The following is an 18,391-nucleotide window of genomic DNA, read 5'->3' as shown; positions in this document are numbered from 1 at the left end:
TGCCCGTCAGTGCCTTCTTCGCGAACCGACTCGTGGCTCCGCCCCCGGCTTCTCTGCGCCAGCCCCGCGCGCTTGTCAGAGTCACGAGTTTTCCGTCCCTAACGGGGCGGAGAAAACCCTTGTGATTGTCACAGGGTTTGGCTTTGAAGAGTGCGGGGCTGAGCCCGGGCCCGGAGTAATGGAGATTCCCAGGCTGTTTTTCCTGCGTCCAGTGCGGTCTTCGGGCTGCTCGCATTCCTCACGATATATGATATTCGCAGGGTGGAGGGGAAACAAATGAAAAGTTCAGGCCATCGAAAAGGGGCAGAATCCGTCGCCACTTTCAGCGGCATTTCACTCGCTGAATCACCAGCAGGTCGGGGCTGTGAATTATGTCTCTAAGTGATGACGGCGCCCATTTAAAAAATTTCGACTGCGTGTTCCAGGAGATTCACCCAGGGTGATATTTTTAGGCGCCAGGCGCTGCGGGCACGGGGAGCGGGAGAGCACAAAAGGGCAGCACGGCCGGCGGGCAAGGTCATGGGAGCTGGGGAGCGCCAGCCTGGGGGCGCCGCTGGGCGACACCACTTCCCTGGAGCCTCGAGTCCAGAACGGTGTCTGTCCAGGCGCCCCGGTGCCAGGACCCTGTATAGTGCCATGTTACCTCCGCTAGCACCTCCTATGCCCTTTCGTCCCGTTGAGCTCAAGGAACGAGCTCCTTCCCCGTAAGACTGTTTGCACCACCTAGAATTCCTGAGCATTTCGCAACTCCTTTCTCCAGGTGTCTTAAAATGCAGCCTCGCCTAGGAATGGCATACAGTAAATTCCTTAAATGTTAGTGTGACTGGATTAGTCAGAGCCTGAGTACTGGACACTTTGATTTGGAAATAGAAATGCTGGGTGAGAATCAATGCTTTGTCACTGGCTGTAAAATTTTGGGCAAGTTATCTAGACGTGTCTGAGTCTTAATTTATTTATAAAATAGGTTTAACGATTCCTGCCTCACAGAATACTGCTTCAGTGGCATGATGGTGCTAATTCTAGTAACAACAATTGAAGTCTGCCTGCCACTCTGCTAGGTGTTTTCTATGGATTATTTCATTGAATCCTTCCTTATGCCAACTCTGTGAGGTAGGTACTATTATTTTCTCTGTAAATCACGACACTGAGGATTAGAGATGTTTAGCATTTTGCCCCAAACCACCCAGTGGTAAGTGGCAAAGCTGGCAGCTGAGGTGTATCTGATCCCCAAACCCAATTTCTGAATCACTGTGACAATTTTTAACAAAAGCAAATACGTACGCGTGCCAGGCCTGAACTTTTTTTTTGTTATCATTAATCTACAGTTACATGAAAAACATTATGTTTACTAGGCTCTCCCCTACCCGAAGTCCCCAACACACCCCATTACAGTCACTGTCCATCAGCATAGTAAGATGTTGTAGAATCACTACTTGTCTTCTCTGTGTTGCAAAGCCCTCCCCTTTCCCCCACCCCCCACATTATATATGCTAATCATAATACCCCCTTTCTTCTTCCCCGCCCTAATCCTTCCCTACCCTCCCATTCTCCCCAGTCTCTTTCCCTTTGGTAACTGTTAGTCCATTCTTGGGTTCTGTGATTCTGCTGCTGTTTTGTTCCTTCAGTTTTTCTTTTGTTCTTATACTCCACAGATGAGTGAAATCATTTGGTTTTTGTCTTTCTCTGCTTGGCTTATTTCACTGAGCATAATACCCTCTAGCTCCATCCATGTTGTTGCAAAAGGTAGGATTTGTTTTCTTCTTATGGCTGAATAATATTCCATTGTGTGTATGTACCAATCTTCTTTATACATTCATCTACTGATGGACACTTAGGTTGCGTCCATATCTTGGCTATTGTAAATAGTGCTGCAATAAACACAGGGGTGCATCTGTCTTTTTCAAACAGGAGTGCTGCATCCTTAGGATAAATTCCTAGAAGTGGAATTCCTGGGCCAAATGGTAAGTCTATTTTGAGCATTTTGAGGAACCTCCATATTGCTTTCCACAATGGTTGAACTAATTTACATTCCCACAAGCAGTGTAGGAGGGTTCCCCTTTATCCACAACCTCGCCAACATTTGTTGTTGTTTGTCTTTTGGATGGTAGCCATCCTTACTGGTGTGAGGTGATATCTCATTGTGGTTTTAATTTGCATTTCTCTGATAACTAGCGATGTGGAGCATCTTTTCATGTGTCTGTTGGCCATCTGAATTTCTTCTTTAGAGAACTGTTCGGCTCCTCTGCCCATTTTTTAATATTCATTAAGAATATTCATGAAGAAGTTGCTAATGTTCATGTCCAAGAGATTTTTGCCTCTTTTTTTTTCTAAGAGTTTAATGGTTTCATGGCTTACATTCAGATCTTTGATCCATTTTGAATTTTCTTTTGTGTATGGGGTTAGACGGTCCAGTTTCATTCTCTTACATGTAGCTGTTCAGTTTTGCCAGCACCATCTGTTGAAGAGACTGTCATTTCCCCATTGTATGTCCATGGCCCCTTTATCGAATATTAGTTGACCATATATGTTTGTGTTAATGTCTGAAGTCTCTAATCTGTTCCACTGGTCTGTGGCTCTGTTTTTGTGCCAGTACCAAATTGTCTTGATTACTATGGCTTTATAGTAGAGCTTGAAGTTGGGGAGTGAGATCCCCGCCACGTTATTCTTCCTCCTCAGGATTGCTTTGGCTATTCGGGGTCTTTGGTGTTTCCATATGAATTTTTGAACTATTTGTTCCCTTTCTTTGAAGAATGTTGTTGGTAACTTGACAGGGATTGCATCAAATCTGTATATTGCTTTGGGCAGGATGGCCATTTTGATGGTATTAGTTCTTCGTAGCCAGGAGCATGGGATGAGTTTCCATTTGTTAGTGTCCTCTTTAATTTCTCTTAAGAGTGTCTTATAGTTTTCAGGGTATAGGTCTTTCACTTCTTTGGTTAGGTTTATTCCTAGGTATTTTATTCTTTTGATGCAATTGTGAATGGATTTGTTTTCCTGATTTATCTTTCTATTGGCTCATTGTTAGTGTATAGGAAAGCCACAGATTTCTGTGTGTTTATTTTGTATCCTGCAACTTTGCTGTATTCCGTTATCAGTTCTAGTAGTTTTGGAGAGGAGTCTTTAGGGTGTTTTATGTACAATATCATGTCATCTGCAAGTAGTGATAGTTTAACTTCTTCTTTACCAATCTGGATTCTTTGTATTTCTTTTTATTTTTTATTTTATTTTATTTTGATATCATTAATCTACAATTACATGAACGACATTATGTTTACTAGGCTCCCCCCTTCACCAAGCCCTCCCCACATCCCCATTCACAGTCACTGTCCTTCAACATAGTAAGATGCTATAAAATCACTACCCGTATTCTCTGTGTTGCACAGCCCTCCCCGTGCCCCCCCAACACCATACATGCTCATCGTAATGCCCCCTTTCTTTCTTCCCGCCCTTATCCCTCCCTTCCCAGTGTCCTCCCCAGCCCCTTTCCCTTTGGTAACTATCAGTCCATTCTTGGGTTCTGTGCTTCTGCTGCTGTTTTGTTCCTTCAGTTTTCTTTTGTTCTTATACTCCACATATGAGTGAAATCATTTGGTACTTGTCTTTCTCCGCCTGGCTTATTACACTGAGCATAATACCCTCTAGCTCCATCCATGTTGTTGCGAATGGTAGGATTTGTTTTTTTCTTATGGCTGCGTAATATTCCATTGTGTATATGTACCACATCTTCTTTATCCATTCACCTACTGATGGGCATTTAGGTTGCTTCCATATCTTGGCTATTGTAAATAGTGCAGCGATAAACATAGGGGTGCATCAGTTTTTTTCAAACTGGAGTGCTGCATTCTTGGGGTAAATTCCTAGAAGTGGAATTCCTGGGTCAAATGGTAAGTCTATTTTGAGCATTTTGAGGAACCTCCATATTGCTTTCCACAATGGTTGAACTAATTTACATTCCCACAAGCAGTGTAGGAGGGTTCCCCTTTCTCCACAACCTCGCCAACATTTGTTGTTATTTGTCTTTTGGATGGTAGCCATCCTTACTGGTGTGAGGTGATATCTCATTGTGATTTTAATTTGAATTTCTCTGATGACAAGCGATGTGGAGCATCTTTTCATGTGTCTGTTGGCCATCTGAATTTCTTCTTTGGAGAACTGTCTGTTCAGCTCCTCTGCCCATTTTTTAATTGGATTATTTGCTTTTTGTTTGTTGAGGTGTGTGAGCTCTTTATATGTTTTGGATGTCAACCCTTTAACGGATCTGTCATTTACAAATATATTCTCTAATACTGTAGGATACCTTTTTGTTCTATTGATGGTGTCCTTTGCTATACAGAAGGTTTTCAGCTTGATATAGTCCCATTTGTTCTTTTTTGCATTTGTTTCCCTTGCCCAGGGAGATATGTTCAAGAAGATGTCACTCATGTTTATGTCTAAGAGATTTTTGCCTATGTTTTTTTCTAAGAGTTTTGTGGTTTCATGACTTAGATTCAAGTCTTTGATCCATTTCGAATTTACTTTTGTGTATGGGGTAAGACAGTGATCCAGTTTCATTCTCTTAAATATACCTGTCCAGTTTTGCCAGCACCATCTGTTGAAGAGACTGTCATTTCCCCATTGTATGTCCATGGTCCCTTTATCGAATATTAGTTGACCATATATGTTTGGGTTAATGTTTGGAGTCTCTATTCTGTTCCATTGGTCTGTGGCTCTGTTCCTGTGCCAGTACCAAATTGTCTTGATTACTGTGGCTTTGTAGTAGAGCTTGAAGTTGGGGAGTGAGATCCTCCCTACTTTATTCTTCCTCTTCAGGATTGCTTTGGCTATTCGGGGTCTTTGGTGTTTCCATATGAATTTTTGAACTATTTGTTCCAGTTCATTGAAGAAAGCTGCTGGTAATTTGATAGGGATTGCATCAAATCTGTATATTGCTTTGGGCAGGATGGCCATTTTGATGATATTAATTCTTCCTAGCCAAGAGCATGGGATGAGTTTCCATTTGTTAGTGACCTCTTTAATTTCTCTTAAGAGTGTCTTATAGTTTTCAGGGTATAGGTCTTTCACTTCCTTGGTTAGGTTTATTCCTAGGTATTTTATTCTTTTTGATGCTATTGTGAATGGATTTGTCTTTCTGATTTCTCTTTCTATTAGTTTATTGTTAGTGTATAGGAAAGCCACAGATTTCTGTGTGTTAATTTTGTATCCTGCAACTTTACTGAATTCCGATATTAGCTCTAGTAGTTTTGGAGTGGCATCTTTAGGGTTTTTTATGTACAATATCATGTCATCTGCAAATAGTCACAGTTTAACTTCTTCTTTTTTTAGATAATTATTTTTTATTGAAGGGTAGTTGACGCACAGTATTACATTAGTTTCAAGTGTACAACACAGTGATAAAACATTTATATACATAATTCTAGGTTCCAGCTATCACCCTACCAAGCTGTTACAATATCTTGACTATATTCCTTATGCTATACATTACATCCCGGTTACTTATTTATTTTACCATTGGAAGTCAGTCCTTTTTTTTTTTTTTTTTTTGTGAGGGCATCTCTCATATTTATTGATCAAATGGTTGTTAACAACAATAAAATTCTGTATAGGGGAGTCAATGCTCAATGCACAATCATTAATACACAACAAGCCTAATTTTCGTCAGTCTCCAATCTTCTGAGGCATAACAAACAAGTTCTTACATGGAGAACAAATTCTTACATAATGAATAAGTTACATAGTGAACAGTACAAGGGCAGTCATCACAGAAACTTTCGGTTTTGCTCATGCATTATGAACTCTAAACAGTCAGTTCAAATATGAATACTCATTTGGTTTTTATACTTGATTTATTTGTGGATACCACATTTCTCTCTTTATTATTATTATTTTTAATAAAATGCTGAAGTGGTAGGTAGATACAAGATAAAGGTAGAAAACATAGTTTAGTGTTGTAAGAGAGCAAATGTAGATGATCAGGTGTGTGCCTATAGACTATGTGTTAATCCAAGCTAGACAAGGGCAATAAAACATCCACGTATGCAGAAGATTTCTCTCAGAACGGGGGCGTGAGGTTCTAAGCCACACCTCTGTTGATCCCCAATTTCTCACCTGATGACCCCCCTGCGACTGTGCCTGTCTTAGGTTGTTCCTCCCTTGAGGAATCTTACCCGTCTCTGGCTAACCAGTCATCTTGTGGGGCCATACAGGGAAATGTTAGGTTGGTAAGTGAGAGAGAAGCCTTATTGTTTGAAATGGTTAGCTTTTTATTTCTTTGCATATTTATGCCCTGTAGCTTCTATGCCCAGCATTTGTCTTGAGGTATCTTTACCACTTGGAAGAATTATGATACTCGGTAAATTTGATATGAGGCACGAATTCTATTTAAGGGTTGTAATTAGGAAGGAAGAAGAAAAGCTATAGAAGTAGCAGGTGGCAGAAAACATGGGAAGATTGATTATTTCTTTGACATATCTTCTTGTAGAGTAACTTCAGCATGTATAGGTTTTAAGCTACTACTTAAATTGCGCACACACATTAACATAATAGGAGTATAGTTACATAACCAAAGCATATCTGTAATTACCAGCCATCTCCAGTGAAACCAAGAGAACCAGTTAGGCACCTTAGGCATTTGTGAAAACTTATCTATGATATGGTGGATATTGTCCAACTGAACTTGAACAGTCTGAGAGAAATCAGACAAATTAAAACAACCCATTCCTGGGGAATGTTCACATCCCTTATGTTCTTTTAACAGTAAATAGTCTGTAGTTGTAAGATTTTGGAGTGCTACAATTTGCACTTCTCCTAATTCTTGGTTGAGTTCCAACAGTATAGATCCAGTCAAATTTGTTGTTTTACTGTATGCACAGGCCAGCTTAGATATCTCCTTCATTCCCATGGCAAGTCCAGGAGCTGGTGGGATGAGTGCACCTACAGCTGTAGCAGTGCGTGGATCTTTGTTGGGGTTTTTTGATGATCATCTTCTGGCATGAGTCTTCCAGAGAGTGCTGATGTTGGAAGTTCTCTTTCATATCGTATCTTAGTTCATTTTCGGGGTAGCCCAATTAGGCTCTGATCTTCTGTATAAACGCAAACAGACCCTTTGCCTACACTTTTATATGCCCTTTATACCCTTGTGTAGAACTCATTGGAGGTTACCACACAGGAACTGCCCTTTCTGTTTTGTTTTGTTTTGTTTTGTTTTTGGTATCACTAATCTACACTTACATGATGAATATTATGTTTACTAGGCTCTCCCCTATACCAGGTCTCCCCTATAAACCCCTTTACAGTCACTGTCCATCAGCATAGCAAAATGTTGTAGAATCACTACTTGCCTTCTCTGTGTTGTACAGCCCTCCCTTTTCTCCTACCCCCCTATGCATGTTAATCTTAATACCCCCCCACTTCTGCCCCCCGATCCTTCCCCACCCACCCATCCTCCCCAGTCCCTTTCCCTTTGGTACCTGTTAGTCCATTCTTGAGACCTGTGATTCTGCTGCTGTTTTGTTCCTTCAGTTTTTCCTTTGTTCTTATACTCCACAGATAAGTGAATTCATTTGGTATTTCTCTTTCTCCGCTTGGCTTGTTTCACTGAGCATAATACCCTCTAGCTCCATCCATGTTGCTGCAAATGATTGGATTTGCCCTTTTCTTATGGCTGAATAGTATTCCATTGTGTATATGTACCACATCTTCTTTATCCATTCATCTATCGATGGACATTTAGGTTGCTTCCAATTCTTGGCTATTGTAAATAGTGCTGCGATAAACATAGGGGTGCACTGATCTTTCTCATACTTGATTGCTGCATTCTTAGGGTAAATTCCTAGGAGTGCAATTCCTGAGTCAAATGGTAGGTCTGTTTTGAGCATTTTGGTGTACCTCCATACTGCTTTCCACAGTGGTTGAACTAACTTACATTCCCACCAGCAGTGTAGGAGGGTTCCCCTTTCTCCACAGCCTCGCCAACATTTGTTGTTGTTTGTCTTTTGGATGGCAGCCATCCTTACTGGTGTGAGGTGATACCTCATTGTAGTTTTAATTTGCATTTCTCTGATAATTAGCGATGTGGAGCATCTTTTCATGTGTCTGTTGGCCATCTGTATTTCTTTTTTGGAGAACTGTCTGTTCAGTTCCTCTGCCCATTTTTTAATTGGGTTATTTGTTTTTTGTTTGTTGAGGCGTGAGAGCTCCTTATATATTCTGGACGTCAAGCCTTTATCGGATGTGTCATTTTCAAATATATTCTCCCATACTGTAGGGATCCTTTTTGTTCTATTGATGGTGTCTTTTGCTGTACAGAAGCTTTTCAGCTTAATATAGTCCCACTTGTTCATTTTTGCTGTTGTTTTCCTTGCCCGGGGAGATATGTTCAAGAAGAGGTCACTCACGTTTATGTCTAAGAGGTTTTTGCCTATGTTTTCTTCCAAGAGTTTAATGGTTTCATGACTTACATTCAGGTCTTTGATCCATTTTGAGTTTACTTTTATATATGGGGTTAGACAATGGTCCAGTTTCATTCTCCTACATGTAGCTGTCCAGTTTTGCCAGCACCACCTGTTGAAGAGACTGTCATTTCGCCATTGTATGTCCATGGCTCCTTTATCAAATATTAATTGACCATATATGTCTGGGTTAATATCTGGATTATCTAGTCTGTTCCATTGGTCTGTGGCTCTGCTCTTGTGCCAGTACCAAATTGTCTTGATTACTATGGCTTTATAGTAGAGTTTGAAGTTGGGGAGTGAGATCCCCGCTACTTTATTCTTCTTTCTAAGGATTGTTTTGGCTATTCAGGGGTCTTTGGTGTTTCCATATGAATTTTTGAATTATTTGTTCCAGTTCATTGAAGAATGTTGCTGGTAGTTTCATAGGGATTGCATCAAATCTGTATATTGCTTTGGGCAGGATGGCCATTTTGATGATATTAATTCTTCCTAGCCATGAGCATGGGATGAGTTTCCATCTGTTAGTGTCCCCTTTAATTTCTCTTAAGAGTGACTTGTAGTTTTCAGAGTATAAGTCTTTCACTTCTTTGGTTAGGTTTATTCCTAGGTATTTTATTTTTTTTGATGCAATTGTGAATGGAGTTGTTTTCCTGATTTCTCTTTCTGTTGGTTCATTGTTAGTATATAGGAAAGCCACAGATTTCTGTGTGTTGATTTTGTATCCTGCAACTTTGCTGTATTCCGATATCAGTTCTAGTAGTTTTGGGGTGGAGTCTTTAGGGTTTTTTATGTACAGTATCATGTCTTCTGCAAATAGTGACAGTTTAACTTCTTCTTTACCAATCTGGATTCCTTGTATTTCTTTGTTTTGCCTGATTGCCATGGCTAGGACCTCCAGTACTATGTTAAATAACAGTGGAGAGAGTGGGCATCCCTGTCTAGTTCCCGGTCTCAGAGGAAATGCTTTCAGCTTCTCACTGTTCAATATAATGTTGGCTGTGGGTTTATCATAGATGGCCTTTATTATGTTGAGGTACTTGCCCTCTATTCCCATTTTGCTGAGAGTTTTTATCATGAATGGATGTTGAACTTTGTCAAATGCTTTTTCAGCATCTATGGAGATGATCATGTGGTTTTTGTCTTTCTTTTTGTTGATGTGGTGGATGATGTTGATGGACTTTCGAATGTTGTACCATACTTGCATCCCTGGGATGAATCCCACTTGGTCATGGTGTATGATCCTTTTGATGTATTTTTTAATTCGTTTTGCTAATATTTTGTTGAGTATTTTTGCATCCACTTTCATCAGGGATATTGGTCTGTAGTTTTCTTTTTTGGTGGTGTCTTTGCCTGGTTTTGGTATTAGGGTGATGTTGGCTTCATAGAATGAGTTTGGGAGTATCCCCTCCTCCTCTATTTTTTGGAAATCTTTAAGGAGAATGGGTATTATGTCTTCCCTGTATGTCTGATAAAATTCCGAGGTAAATCCATCTGGCCCGGGGGTTTTGTTGTTTGGTAGTTTTTTGATTACCGCTTCAGTTTTGTTGCTGGTAATTGGTCTGTTTAGATTTTCTGTTTGTTTCTGGGTCAATCTTGGAAGGTTGTATTTTTCTAGGAAGTTGTCCATTTCTCCTAGGTTTCCCAGCTTGTTAGCATATAGGTTTTCATAGTATTCTCTAATAATTCTTTGTATTTCTGTGGGGTCCGTCGTGATTTTTCCTTTCTCGTTTCTGATACTGTTGATTTGTGTTGACTCTCTTTTCTTCTTAATAAGTCTGGCTAGAGGCTTATCTATTTTGTTTATTTTCTCGAAGAACCAGCTCTTGGTTTCATTGATTTTTGCTATTGTTTTATTCTTCTCAATTTTATTTATTTCTTCTCTGATCTTTATTATGTCCCTCCTTCTGCTGACCTTAGGCCTCATCTGTTCTTCTTTTTCCAATTTCGATAATTGTGACATTAGACCATTCATTTGGGTTTGCTCTTCCTTTTTAAAATATGCTTGGATTGCTATATACTTTCCTCTTAAGTCTGCTTTTGCTGTGTCCCACAGAAGTTGGGGCTTAGTGTTGTTGTTGTTATTTGTTTCCATATATTGCTGGATCTCCATTTTGATTTGGTCATTGATCCATTGATTATTTAGGAGCGTGTTGTTAAGCCTCCCTGTGTTTGTGAGCCTCTTTGCTTTCTTTGTACAGTTTATTTCTAGTTTTATGCCTTTGTGGTCTGAAAAGTTGGTTGGTAGGATTTCAATCTTTTGGAATTTTCTGAGGCTCTCTTTGTGACCTAGTATGTGGTCTATTCTGGAGAATGTTCCATGTGCACTTGAGAAGAATGTATATCCTGTTGAGTTTAACTTCTTCTTTACCAATCTGGATTCCTTGTATTTCTTTGTTTTGTCTAATTGCCATGGCTAGGACCTCCAGTACTATGTTAAATAACAGTGGGGAGAGTGGGCATCCCTGTCTTGTTCCCGATCTCAGAGGAAAAGCTTTCAGCTTCTCACTGTTCAGTATGATGTTGGCTGTGTGTTTATCGTATATGGCCATTATTATGTTGAGGTACTTGCCCTCTATACCCATTTTGCTGAGAGTTTTTATCATGAGTGGATGTTGAATTTTGTTGAATGCTTTTTCAGCATCTATGGAGATAATCATGTGGTTTTTGTCTTTCTTTTTGTTGGTGTGGTGGATGATGTTGATGGATTTTCGAATGTTGTACCATCCTTGCATCCCTGGGATGAATCCCACTTGGTCATGGTGTATGATCCTTTTGATATATTTTTGCATTCGGTTTGCTAATATTTTATTGAGTATTTTTGCATCTACGTTCATCAGGAATATAGGTCTGTAATTTTCTTTTTTGGTGGGGTCTTTGCCTGGTTTTGGTATTAGGGTGATGTTGGCTTCATAGAATGTGTTTGGGAGTGTTCCCTCCTCTTCTATTTTTTGGAAAACTTAAAGGACAATGGCTATTATATCTTCTCTGTATGTCTGATAAAATTCCAAGGTAAATCCATCTGGCCCAGGGGTTTTTTTCTTGGGTAGTATTTTGATTACCGCTTCAATTTCTTTGCTGGTAGTTGGTTTGTTTAGATTTTGTGTTTCTTCCTTGGTCAGTCTTGGAAGGTTGTATTTTTCTAGGAAGTTGTCCATTTTTTCTAGGTTTTCCAGCTTCTTAGCATATAGGTTTTCATAGTAGTCTCTAATAATTCTTTATATTTCTGTTGGGTCCATCATCATGTTTCCTTTCTCGTTTCTGATTCTGTTGATGTGTGTTGATTCTCTTTTTCTCTTAATAAGTCTGGCTAGAGGCTTATCTATTTTGTTTATTTTCTCAAAGAACCAGCTCTTGGTTTCATTGATTTTTTTCTATTGTTTTATTCTTCTCAATTTTATTTATTTCTTCTCTGATCTTTATTATGTCCCTCCTTCTGCTGACTTTAAGCCTCATTTGTTCTTCTTTTTCCAATTTTGATAATTGCGACATTAGACTATTCATTTGGGTTCTTTCTTCCTTCTTTAAATATGCCCGGATTGCTATATACTTTCCTCATAAGACTGCTTTTGCTGCGTCCCACAGAAGTTGGGGCTTTGTGTTGTTTTCATTTATTTCCTATATTGCTGCATCTCCATTTTAATTTGGTCGTTGATTATTTAGAACATTGACTATTTAGAAGTGTGTTGTTAAGCCTCCATGTGTTTGTGAGCCTTTTTGCTTCCTTTGTACAATTTATTTCTAGTTTTATACCTTTGTGGTCTGAAAAGTTGGTTGGTAGGATTTCAATCTTTTGGAATTTTCTGAGGCTCTCTTTGTGGCCTAGTATGTGGTCTATTCTGGAGAATGTTCCATGTGCACTTGAGAAGAATGTGTATCCTGTTGCTTTTGGGTGTAGAGTTCTGTAGATGTCTATTAGGTCCATCTGTTCTAGTGTGTTGTTCAGTGCCTCTGTGTCCTTACTTATTTTCTGTCTGGTGGATCTGTCCTTTGGAGTGAATGGTGTGTTGAAGTCTCCTAAAATGAATGCATTGCAGTCTATTTCCTCCTTTAGTTCTGTTAGTATTTGTTTCACATATGCTGTTGCTCCTGTGTTGGGTGCATATATATTTATAATTGTTATATCTTCTTGTTGGACTGAGCCGTTTATCATTATGTAGTGTCCTTCTTTATCTCTTGTTACTTTCTTTGTTTTGAACTCTATTTTGTCTGATACTAGGACTGCAACACCTGCTTTTTTCTCCCTATTGTTTGCATGAAATATCTTTTTCCATCCCCTGACTTTTAGTCTGTGCATGTCTTTGGGTTTGAGGTGAGTCTCTTGGAAGCAGCATATAGATGGGTCTTGTTTTTTTATCCATTCAGTGACTCTATGTATTTTGATTGGTGCATTCAGTCCATTTACATTTAGGGTGATTATTGATAGGTATGTACTTATTGCCATTTCAGCCTTTAGATTTGTGGTTATCAAAGGTTCCAGTTTACTTTCCTTACTATCTAAGAGTCTAGCTTAACTCACTTAGTATGCTGTTACAAACACAATCTAAAGGTTCTTTTCTATTTCTCCTCCTTTTTCTTCCTCCTTCATTCTTTATATATTAGGTATCAAATTCTATACTTTTTCTCTATCCCTTGATTGACTTTGGGGATAGTCAATTTAATTATGCATTTGTCTTGCAATCAGCTGCTCCACCCTCCCTACTGTGATTTTACTACCTGTGGTGATAGCTGTCTAACCCTAGGAACACTTCCATCTATAGCAGTCCCTCCAAAATAGACTGCAGAGATGGTCTGTGGGAGGTAAATTCTCTCATCTTTTGCTTATCTGGAAATTATTTAATCCCTCCTTCAAATTTAAATGATAATCTTGTCAGATAAAGTAATCTTGGTTCCAGGCCCTTCTGCTTCATGGCATTAAGTACATCATGCCACTCCCTTCTGGCCTGTAAGGTTTCTGCTGAGAAGTCTGATGTTAGCCTGATGGGCTTTCCTTTGTATGTGGTCTTATTTCTGTCTCTGGCTGCTTTTAACAGTCTGTCCTTATCATTGATCTTTCCCATTTTAATTACTATGTGTCTTGCTGTTGTCTTCCTTGGGTCCCTTGTGTAGGGGGATCTGTGGATCTCCATGGCCTGAGAGACTATCTTCTTCCCCAGATTGGGGAAGTTTTCAGCAACTACCTCCTCAAAGACACTTTCTATCCCTTTCTCTCTCTTCTTCTTCTTCTTCTTCTGGTATCCCTATAATGCGAATATTGTTCCGCTTGGATTGGCCTCTCAGTTCTCTCAATATTCTTTCATTTTTAGACATCCTTTTTTCTCTCTGTGCCTCAGCTTCTTTGTATTCCTCTTCTCTAGTTTCTATTTCATTTATTGTCTCCTCCACCATATCCAACCTGCTTTTAATACTCTCCATCGTGTTCTTTAACGATTGAATCTCTGAACTGAATTCATTCCTGAGTTCTTGGATGTCTTTCCGTACCTTCATTAGGATGTTAATGATTTTTACTTTGAACTCCCTTTCAGGAAGAGTCACAAGGTCCATATCATTTAAATCTTTCTCGGGAGCTGTATTAACAATTTTACTCTGGACAAGGTTCCTTTGGCCTTTCATGTTTTTATATGGCGCCCTCTAGTGTCCAGAAGCTCCATGAATGCTTGCCAAGGGTTGTAGGGAGGAAGCAATGTCGGGGGCCGCAGGGGAGCGGTACTTGGCGTAGGAAAGAGCTGTTCCCCGCCTCCCTGCTGCTGTGCCTGTCTCCACTGCCTGAGCCAGTGGGCTGGTTACACAGGTATAAGTTTTTGTCCCAGAGCATCCAGATATGAATCCATGCTTTCCACAAGCAGCCGGAATCCGTCTGCCCAGGAACTCTGCCTGTATTAACTTTCCAACCCAGTAGTCATGCGAGTCTCAAGAAAGCACCATGAAATGTAGGTTTGTGCTCCCAGAGCAGATCTCCAAAGCTAGGTATTCAGCAGTCCCAAGCATTCCACTCCCTCCCTGCTCCATTTCTCTTCCTCCCGCTGGTGAGCTGGGTTGGTTAAGGGCTCGGGTCCCATGGAGCCACAGCTCTGGTACGTTACCTGGTTCTGTGAGGTCTGCTCTTTTCTCCAGGTGTGTGCAGTCTGACGCATCCTCTTTCCTGTTGCTCTCTCAGGATTAGTTGCACCAATCAAATTTTCTAATTGTATCCAGTTTTAGGAGGAAGCCTCTGTCAATCCTCTCACGCTGCCATCTTTTTCCAGGCCTGAACTTTTAAAGAGTGGAGCAGCACAAGGGTAAGATGATGGTTTCAAGCATGCATGGAAAGTTACAAAACGAGCTCTAGATAACAGCAACAATGACCAACTTATTGGTGGCATATAGACAAGGATTGGGAAACTGTGGTCCTTGGCTGAATATGGCCAGTTACTTGCTGTAAGTCAAGTTATGTTGGACTACAGCTACCCTAATTTATTAACATGCTGTCTTTGGTTGCTTTAGGGCAACAAAGGTGGAGGTGAGTACTTAAAAATGGAGACCATTTGGTCAAAAAGCCTAAAATATTTACTATCTGATCATCTACAGAAAGTTTGCTGATCCTTGATAATGCAGGTCATGTTTTCTGATCATTATGTTCAAAATGAGAAATTTGAAAAAAATCTAATTCACAAACTACGTAAGAAACAAAACATAATGGAAAGTTGAAAATATTTAGAACAGAATGTTTATCATTTATCAACATATCAAGATTTTTGGGGTATAGCTAAGGCAGTGTATATAAGAAAATTGGAAAGCCTGAATATAAATGAATGGGATAAAGCTGAAGAAAGTGGAAGGAAAGAAATAATGAAATACAAAATCAAAGAAACAGAAAACAAGGTGGAGAGGATCAACAAAGTTATGGGAGTCTCTTTGAAGGAATAATGTTTTTTTTTTTTAAGTTGTGTCACAGGCCCATTTTAAAGATGGATAGGGTACCAGTTCTTTGCACAAGTGACTCTTTAGAAATAAGGTATGACAGCTCTGGAGAGCGTTCCTTGAGTAGGCTGAAAGAGTAGTCCTTCCTGTTTGTAGGAGGGGGTAGGTGGAAGAGGACTTTCACAGCTGAGAGAGGGCACCAATTAGAGAAAGCCACTGGGCATTCTTTGGTGTTGTCTGTCCTTTTTCTGTGAAATGCAAATAATCCATGGTGGTATTTACAGGTTCTACATTTTTTTAATAATTGTAAAACTTTAATTTTTTAATATGTAGGAAACATAAAACACTTTCTTGTGAGACTAGTTTCAGATGGTACTAATTTTCATTAAGTAACGTACAACTCTAAATCCATGTCTCTACATCACCAAGAGGGCTTGTTTAAACACGGACTGCTGGGCCCCAACACAGAGTTTCTGATTCAGTAGCTCTGAAGTGGGACCTGAGAATTAACTGTGTTTATGACAAGTTCCCAGGTGATACTGATGTTATTGGTTCTACTTTGATAAGCATTGCTTTAAGACATTGTCCATGAATGCTTGCCAAGGGTTGTAGGGAGGAAAAAGAGCAGTGGGCTGCCCAGAGGCTCATCTCTCACATAGTCAACCGTGTTATGGCAAATGTCCCAGAAAGTTACGGAAACCTTCAGTGCTACAGATATCAGGACAAAAAGATAAGCAATATCATGGAAATAAAAATTCACAGGGTAAAACTTGTGGTGGATTAAACAAGGCTGTAGATTCTTTGACAGTTCTCCCATCAAGAGGTGGATTTTTGTTCTTTCTCTCCATGAATCTGGACTGGACTTTGACTACTTTGACAGATGGATTATGGGGGAGGTGATAACTATGCCAGTTCTGCATGTAGTCTTCAAGAAGAGTGACAGTATTAGTCCATATAAGATGCCCAGTTACGTTGCTGAAGAGATCACGTGGAAAGACCCTGAGACATGAAAGGGGGAGGAATCCAGCCAAATCCAGTTTACTAGCTATCCCAGTAAAGACACCAGACAAGTGAACAAAACTGTCTTGGCCTCTCTAGACTGGCTCAGCATGAGCTGAAAATCACTGAGCAACACCATGCAACACCATGTGGAGCAGAAGAATCACTCAACTGAGCCTTTCCCAGATTCCTGAACCATAATAATGTGATATATAATAAAATGGTTATGGCTTTAAGCTGTAAGATTTTGGAGTAGTTTATTACTCACTAATAGACAGCCAGAACAAGTCTGTTTTGAAAAATTAGATACAACTTGGAAATAGGAAAAAAGATTTTGTGTGCCTTTTCAACATTAAAATAAGAGCATTATCTGACAATCCAGCTGAAAGGTCATTTGAAGTTCCAGGGGGAGGTACCTTTGTTGGACTTAGTATTTACTGTTTAAGTCCTAGAGTCAGTAAAGTTAGATGTTAATTTGTGGAAGACTGATAAGTTGCAAATTATTTTTGTTTGGTGGAGATGATTTCATTTTGGTAGAAGAGATAATCCCAAAGGGAACAGTTTTATTGCCCTGCCAGACATTAACTGCATATTTAACTTTTGGATCACAATCCCAGCATTTTTTTCCTACTATGTATAACTGATGGTTTCTTACTTTCTCTTTTGAATCAGTTTTACCACTCTGTAGGTTCTTTCACTGATGAAATAAATCTTTGACACATGCTTGTAATATATTTGAATGAGTCGCTGAAAATCACGTTTCAACAAACATGTATATTGAACACTAATTTTTTCAGAAGATTCAATTCAGTACATATTTGTGGACAATCTGTTATGTAAAAAGTTGAGAATCTGTTACATAAAATGTCCTGAGCAAGAACTGGATAGTTGATTAGTACGAGTTAAGTGCTGAACTGTAGTATATTAATTTCCTGTTGCTGCTGTAACAAATTGCCACAACTTAGTGGTTTGAAACAACACAAGTTTATTCTGGTTCTGGAGGTCAGAGTCCAATGGGTTACAGTACTGGTCCTTCTGGAGGCTCTAGGAAAGAATCTGTTTTCTTAAGTTTCTTTAGCTTCTAGAGTTGGCTTGCATTCCTTGCCTTGTGGCCCCATCCTCCATCATCAAAGCCAGCAGCATAGCATGTTCCAAAATCTCTCCTTCCCCCTTTCTAACTCTCCTCTCATTAATTTTTCTCTCCCTCCCTCCTGTGTCCCTCATACCAAGACTCTTGTGATAATAGTGGGTGCACCTGGATAGTCCAGGATAATCTCCCCATCTCAGGTTCCTTAATCATATCTGCAAAATCCCTTTCACCATGTAAAGTAACATAGAGGTTCTGAGATTCAGAGGCTCCAGGACATGGACATCTCTGGGGGGTAAGGGGAGGCATTTTCTCAGCCAACCACAATGTATGTGTGAACACTGGGGGTATCCAAAATGAATTCGGACAGTATAAGGAGAAAATATTTTAAAGGTTAAGTATCTGTTTTTATACCATTTAAAGATGAAAAGGAAATTTCACTAGGTGAAACGGTGAAGGGTCATTAAAAGGAGAATGAGGAATGAGTGAGAGAACGTGCAGGCCCACTCTTCTGCCATGGCTCCCAGAAGGGCAGCTCAGTGCTCCAGGCCTTGACAGTGGGATGGCTTATAGGGACATCCTTCTTGTATTAGTATGAGGTTGGCTGTCTTTTAGAGGTGACAAAATATGGTGGCTTTCCAGGGTATTCATGGCATTGGAGAATAAAAGAAGAAGACCAGTTTTGGTGCACACTTTATTCCTCAACTGGTAAGGGGTTTGGGGAACTCACAGTGCCATTGCTTGCATTATTTCCTTTTCATTCTCTGACCATTGCAGGGCAGGGATGAGGGCCTAGAAAGCTATTCCCCTCATCATTTATCTACAACCCAGGAAAGGGGTGATGACTCCCACCTTTGTGGGCCCCTCCCACTGAGGATAAGTGATTGAGGGAAGAAGCTATATATTCCTTATTCAGCATTTTATTCTCACCACTTTGTCTACTTCAACACTTAAGTGT

The 18,391-nt window shown here is 39.8% G+C and overlaps 1 long non-coding RNA gene across 1 annotated transcript; it reads left to right on the top strand.

The window, feature by feature from the left end:
* Nucleotides 1–96: 96 nt before the first annotated feature.
* Nucleotides 97–16,487, top strand: LOC130684809 (uncharacterized). Its single transcript, XR_008999168.1, has 3 exons — nt 97–355; nt 965–1,110; nt 16,446–16,487. It is a non-coding gene; the product is annotated as an uncharacterized LOC130684809 (long non-coding RNA).
* The last annotated feature ends 1,904 nt before the right edge of the window (nt 16,488–18,391 follow it).

Source organism: Manis pentadactyla, chromosome 9, assembly GCF_030020395.1.
Source record: "Manis pentadactyla isolate mManPen7 chromosome 9, mManPen7.hap1, whole genome shotgun sequence".
Classification (NCBI taxonomy): Eukaryota; Metazoa; Chordata; class Mammalia; order Pholidota; family Manidae; genus Manis; species Manis pentadactyla.
The sequence above is the reverse complement of the archived record's forward strand: the minus strand, read 5'-3'. Positions and strand labels throughout refer to the sequence as shown.